Genomic DNA, 7018 nt, shown 5'->3' on the forward strand with positions numbered 1-7018 from the left:
ACAAAGCATTGAACTGCACTCCCAAAACGGCAACTCATGCTGCACTTGGAAAAATGGCGTCCGAGAATTTTTGTTGATTCTCCTCCATTTTTTCCCCCAAAAATCGTATCACCTACTTGTTCATCTCTGCGCCGGCTCTCTAAAAAAAAACTATCTGAAAGAGCGCGTGCCGGCGTGCGCTCTTTCAGACAGTTTTTTTTTCCGAGAGAGAGAGAGAGAGAGAGAGAGAGAGAGAGAGAGAGAGAGAGAGAGAGAGAGAGAGAGAGAGGAGAGAGAGAGAGAGAGAGAGAGAGAGAGAGAGAGAGAGAGAGAGAGAGAGAGAGAGAGAGAGAGAGAGAGAGAGAGAGAGAGAGAGAGAGAGAGAGAGAGAGAGAGAGAGAGAGAGAGAGAGAGAGAGAGAGAGAACAGATTGAAGGAGGAACATGAGTCAAGGAAGGTTGAGCCAGCGGCACAGCAGGTGCACTTGCAACTTCCATCATGGCTGTTGCCCATCCTGGGCTTGCTCTTGTGGATGATCGCCTCAACACCAAGGGTACTGGACTTTCTCTTGGTGTGAGAAACCCCCTAATTGTATGGATTCTGCTCGGCATTGCAACTCTCATCTGGGCACTCTTCTTCATATACGCATCCTCACGGAAGGAAGATAACGACTCTAGGCTCACGTTTGTTGTAAGAGCTGTGAATTGAGCTTCTGTATTGTATATTGAATTCTGAAAAATATGTTAAAGTTGTCTCTCAAAGAGAGAGAGAGAGAGAGAGAGAGAGAGAGAGAGAGAGAGAGAGAGAGAGAGAGAGAGAGAGAGAGAGAGAGAGAGAGAGAGAGAGAGAGAGAGAGAGAGAGAGAGAGAGAGAGAGAGAGAGAGAGGGCGATTCTGAGAAGTCCGCGGAGCTCGAAGATGGCTGCAGCACTGAAGGATTTATGCAGCAAAGCGGAGTTGGATGAGGTATTGCAACGGAAGGGCTCGACTGCTCTTTATTTCTGGGCTTCATGGTGTCCCACCTGTGCTTCGACAATCCCACCATCCATTTCTTCAGGGTTAAAGCAAAAGAGAAACCGGATGTCTCAGAGGCTTAAAATGTCTCCACTGTTCCGTTATTTGTCTTTTTCAAGAATGGAGTCTTGGTAAATAATTGGAGGGTGCGAACCCAGCTGAATTGGCTCAAAAGGTATCTGAGCTTATAGGCCGTGGAGGTGGTCAGAAGAAGACATCAGGAATAGAGGAAATTAGAGATGCAAGTAAGATGAATGGTTTTGCTATGTCTAGAATATCAAACCTTCCAATTTTGATGCCAAGATCTTTCGGAATCTCTACAACCTTGCAACTGAATCCACACTTTGGCTCATTGGGTAAGCCCCTTCATGAACAACATCACTGTCTTGGAGGCAACAAGACTCTTTAGCTTTTCCTGCAAAAACTCACCCTTTCCTGCCTCTGAGTCATTTGCAGAGAATGAGGCAGTCAGGCAAGGTCTCAAATCTTTCTCTAATTGGTACCCTCAGTTGTATATTGCTGGTGAATTCATTGGTGGCTGTGATATTGTCACACTGAGATGTATAAGAGCGGGGAACTGAAGGAATTACTGATGGAGAAAGGTGTGGTCCATAAAGAAAGTATTGAAAGTAGACTGAAGAGTTTGATAAATTCATTGCCCACTACGCTTTTCATGAAAGGTTCTCATGATCGCCGCGTTGTGGATTCAACTCCAAGGTGGTAAGCATACTACAAGAGGAGGGTATATCTTTTGGTACCTTTGATATTCTTAGTGACAATGAAGTTCGAGAAGGTCTTAAGAAGTATGCTAATTGGCCGATTTATCCATAGCTCTATCACAATGGTGAACTAATAGGAGGGTGCGACATCATTCTGGAGCTAAAAGCAAGCGGTGAGCTGAAGGCAGAGCTCTCATAATTGGTAAAACCTTCATGAGTTTTGTGCAGAATTTACACATTAAAGTACCCAATGTATTATAGAATGCTTGTAGTTCAATGTGGCCTCTCAAGCATTTGAGTCGTCCGATATTGTCTTTATTTAGAAAGATTGATACTTGATGGTTGTGGATTTTTGTCATACTATTGAACTTTTAAGCCCATTTCAACTCGTGCAGGAAATTGGCACGCCCCAAAAGAGAGAGAGAGAGAGAGAGAGAGAGAGAGAGAGAGAGAGAGAGAGAGAGAGAGAGAGAGAGAGAGAGAGAGAGAGAGAGAGAGAGAGAGAGAGAGAGAGAGAGAGAGAGAGAGGAGAAGTGAGGGTTTCTGTGTGTGCTGTTGCAGTCATCCCATCTCGTCAGCACTTTCCTCTCTTGCCGGAAAGCTGTGTAAGGTTGCCTCGCCATCACCTCTACCTCTCTCTTCCGGTCCATGTAGGTTCTTTTTGGTACAGGTTGTCCAGTGCTCTCGGCTGTATCATGCAGCCTTGTTGCTATAGTATGGGTATTGTATGTGCAGGTGCCAGCTTTGATCGCTCATTGTCTTCTTGCCATCGATCGTGACCATTCGTCTTCCCATCGATTGGAATCTTGCCCCTAGTCTAGTGTGTGACTCCTCTGCGTTTTGCATGAGTTGATGAATAGATGAGAAAGAAAGTGCCCACTGTCAAACTCAAAACCACTCTCGAGCCCTACCCCAAGCTCGAGCCAAGAGGTGGTTCTCAGATCCTTGATAGGGTCTCCTCCAGCCTCTCGCTCCCATCTTGCAAACCTCGACGACCACGAGGCCTGATGCCCTCAAGAGAGTATGGGACTACATCAAGGCTCACAAGCTCCAGAGTAGTACTGAGAAATTGCAAATCTAATGTGATCCTCCCCTTAAGAAGGCATTTGGGCAAGATAATGTTAAGGTGTTAGAAGTGCTTAAATACTTAAGTCCCTACTTGTCAACACATTTTTATGTCGATGCTATCGGGCTATTGGCCTCTCATCTCTCATGACCGATTTAACACAGAATATGGTGTCCACAAGAACTGGTTAATGTGACGTAGTTCCAAGGAGATGAAGTAGCATTGAAATCATGCAAGTGCAATTAGGAAGCGAGAGATAATTGGCCATCTGATATAGGGAAGAAGCAGGAGGCATGAGCACGAGCTTGCACTACTATGTTATGATTCCTGCACCTTCCAATATTTCAGCTGACTACAAGTAGTAGTACTAGCACGAGCATACAACATTTGAAGAGCATAATAATTCATTGCTTATTAGATATGATGCTCATCATTGCATTGCAAAATTGCAAAAAACTCTCTTCTAAAACATCTTCTCACAAACAATTGGCCACAGAGCGTATGATAAGGCCTATGATAGAATTGAATGGGAGTTCATACTTCAAAGTCTATATGATATGGGTTTGGACATATTCTTTTTCACATTATTTTTGGGAATATGTCAGCTAGAATTCCAGTTAATGGTACTCTTAAAAATGTTAGTCCATTGTATAAATCCATAAGACAAGTGTGACCACTTTCTCCTTTGCTCTATGATATCTCATTTGATAACTTGGATTGGCTTGGTAAAGATGTTATGCAGTAGGGCAAACTCACTGCCATAGACATACCTAACTCTATGAAGCAAATGTGCCTCCAAAAGTTTGTTGATCATACCAATGCAATTGTGAGGAATGATGTACATGCAATGGAGAATTATAGGGCTTGTCTTATTGTCTTGTAAGTGGCTCGATTATTAAACATGCTAAAAGTCTGGTTTGATGGGGTTGTCTACTTTGTCTAAGCCAGTTTTCACCAGAAGACTTAAACTGCTACGTTGGGCGAAAAATGTTGCATGGTGACTAGTGTTTTAGGTCGAGCCATTATCTAATAGTTTATAGTTTAGCTTCTTTTTTATGTGCCATAGCCATACGACAAGCTAGTCATCAGCCTTGATAGAGTCATGCTATAAATATTCACTTTCTAGCAAGACAATCCGAATGATTGGAAGATCCAGACCAATTAAAATTGTGAGTGGAGGTCTGAATACTAAAATAGTTAATAGGAGTTTTGATTATGATTTGAAAAGTAACGGTGTTCCAAGGATCCTCTATCCTCTAAGAGAGAGAGAGAGAGAGAGAGAGAGAGAGAGAGAGAGAGAGAGAGAGAGAGAGAGAGAGAGAGAGAGAGAGAGAGAGAGAGAGAGAGAGAGAGTATCCTATGAGGAAGTGTTCACCAAAACCTTTTGTAGGAACCAATGGAAAAAAGAACATTGAATATCTTAACAAAAAAAATGATTTTCACCTAATTTCACACTAAAATCCTCCAAATTTAGCCAGTGAATACTCTTTTTGTTGTAATGCATCAAATATAACAAATAATAAATATTATGTTGATGATAAAATGTACTATATTGCATACAAACACTTGCTCGGGTTTGTCTTTGCTCGGAAAAACTCGCTCGGTGCGTGGTAAGACTCACCTAGGAAGGGAAAGAGCTCTACGCAGGAGTTGCCTATCAAAACAGGTTAGATGCATCATGCATGCATTTCTAAAATTGGTTTTATGTCTTGTAAAATTTCTGAATTTTTTGCACATGCATGCTACAAAAAGAACTTCCGAGTTCCCCAAGGGTACACCTAAGATGCAAAATGTTCAGCAGGTTAGATGCATGTATTTACCCCATGGATTCAATTAAAGTGTTGCTTTATTAGGAAAAAGTATGTGCACACCACTAGTAAATATCAAGTGGGTGAACCCCACTTTTTATGGGTACAACACCACTGATAGGCTGTGTTGAAGTGGTGCACCTGCAACACCCTTTAAAGTTGGGCAGAAACGATGGTTGCATCACTACATAGTTATGCTGATATGGTGCACCATCTCTTAAAAGTGATATTGGACTACTTTAAAGTGCTGGGCAGCACTAAAAAGAGGTAAGGTTCTAGTAAAAACGGGCGATACAATGGGTGCATCACTTTCCAATGGAAAACCCTAACTATTTTGTGGTGAAGCATCACTTTTAAGCAAAGCATCGCGATGGTGCACCACTTTTCAGTGGTTTTACACACTTTTAAGGTACCGAATAACGTTCTAGTTAAGAAGCACCACTAGAACGTTATTCGGTACCTTAAAAGTGTGTAAAACCATTGAAAAGTGGTGCTTTTTAACCTGAACGTTATTTGGTTTAAAGTGGTAAACACCAATAAAGTGATGCTCACCACTTTTTGTGGTTCAAATCACATTTAAGTGGTGTTTATAGTGGTGAAGACCACTATAAAGTGGTGAACATCACTATAAAGTGGTGCTCCTTAACTAGAACATTATTCGGTACCTTAAAAGTGTGTAGGACCACTGACAAGTGGTGCTTCTTAATGTGAATGTTATTTGGTATAAAGTGGTAAACACCAATAAAGTGGTGCTCACCACTTTTTGTGGTTCAAATCACATTTAAGTGGTGTTTATAGTGATGAAGACCACTATAAAGTGGTGAACATCACTATAAAGTGGTGCTCCTTAACTAGAATGTTATTCGGTAACTTAAAAGTGTGTAGGACCACTGAAAAGTGGTGCTTCTTAACCTGAACGTTATCTGGTATAAAGTGGTAAACACCAATAAAGTGGTGGTCACCACTTTTTGTGTTCAAATCACATTTAAGTGGTGGTGCGTGATGGTCAACCACTTTCAGTGCTGTAGAACCACTTTTTAGTAATGCTTTACAAAAGTGCAATAATCGTTAGTTCTGCATCTTTGCTAAAAGTGGTGGTTAAGTGATTTTAAGTGATGAATCTTTACAAGGAGATACCACATTCTATTGGTGTAGCACCACTTTTTAGGAGTGTAGCACCAGTTTTAAGTTGTGTACAACAATTCACATCGGTGTAGCACAACTGAATAGTGGTTCAGCCCACTTTTATGTGCTGGAGCACCACTTTAAACTGGTGAAGAAACACCAAAAGGGGATGTATCACTAGAAAATAGTGGTGTAGTAGGACTTTTTAGTGTTACCTAACCAATTTTAAGTGGTTGAGAACCATTTAGTGGTACACCACCACTTAAAAATTTTGCAGTACCACTGAGAATGGTGCAGAAATCATTTCAACCACTTCTTATTGTTGATAAAACAAGTTTAATTATGGCTCATTACATACTAACATGCATTCTTATATGTTTTTACAGGGAGGTGGACAGTACCACGAGTGGCCTTACCCACTCAAACAAAATTTTGCTTCACCAAGGAAGATTTTCATACTGAATATGGGCTATGCTTGGTTGGCCAGGATCCGAAGCTCCTATGTGATGATGATTTCTCAGATGAGGAGTGGCTTAGTGTATGGATTTACAAGCGCCACCAAAAGGAGAAGATGCATTTAAAGGTGCTGAGGCCTGAAATGTATGAAGAATGTCTCTTGCTATACCACAAAGTATATCAGGGAGCTCCCCCAAACAACGAGGTAGGCGTGCATTTTGCACATGGATTTACTTGGCAGAAGTGCAAGGCCGCTGAAGATTCTGAAGGTTTAGTTGCATGGGCTGTGTATGCTGAAGGTGTTATCAAAATGTTACGCCAACAAAAAACTTTAAATAGGAAATTGGAGAAATGGAGGTCCACAAACGGCCCATGTCTTGGAAGCGAGTGGAAATTTAATGCAGAAAATATGCCTAATTACATTGACAGTACTAGCACAGGCTTTGACTGGCAGACATACTCAGGTGGACATCAATTTTCAGGGAAGGCTAAGGAGGAATTTCTAAAGAAGCGGGCCTTTGGCTCGATGGGAAAATTTGGAATGTCAAATGTTTCCTCGACTACATTTTCTGCGTCAACGGTTGATGTAGCAGCTATTTCTAACATGAAGGCTAATGCTGCTAAAAAGTTAAAAGAGAAGCAGCAATGTCTCAAAGCAATAAAAATTGCTTTAGATCAATCAAAGACAAAGAGAGATGAGCAGGTTGGTTTGATGCAAGGTGCCGCGAAGATCGTAGAGAGAATGAACAAGGATATGGAGGAACTCAAGTTGCATAAGGCTGGGCTTGTACCAAACGAGGAAGCAATGGAAAAGCTTGAGACCTTGATTCAAATCAGAAAGGAGGCTCTCAA

At 41.6% G+C, this 7018-nt stretch overlaps 1 pseudogene; it reads left to right on the top strand.

The window, feature by feature from the left end:
• Positions 1–896: 896 nt before the first annotated feature.
• LOC147437598 (uncharacterized) lies at positions 897–1756 on the top strand (annotated as a pseudogene).
• The last annotated feature ends 5262 nt before the right edge of the window (positions 1757–7018 follow it).

This window comes from Adiantum capillus-veneris, chromosome 17 (genome assembly GCF_014529385.1).
Source record: "Adiantum capillus-veneris isolate H3 chromosome 17, ASM1452938v2, whole genome shotgun sequence".
NCBI lineage: Eukaryota > Viridiplantae > Streptophyta > Polypodiopsida > Polypodiales > Pteridaceae > Adiantum > Adiantum capillus-veneris.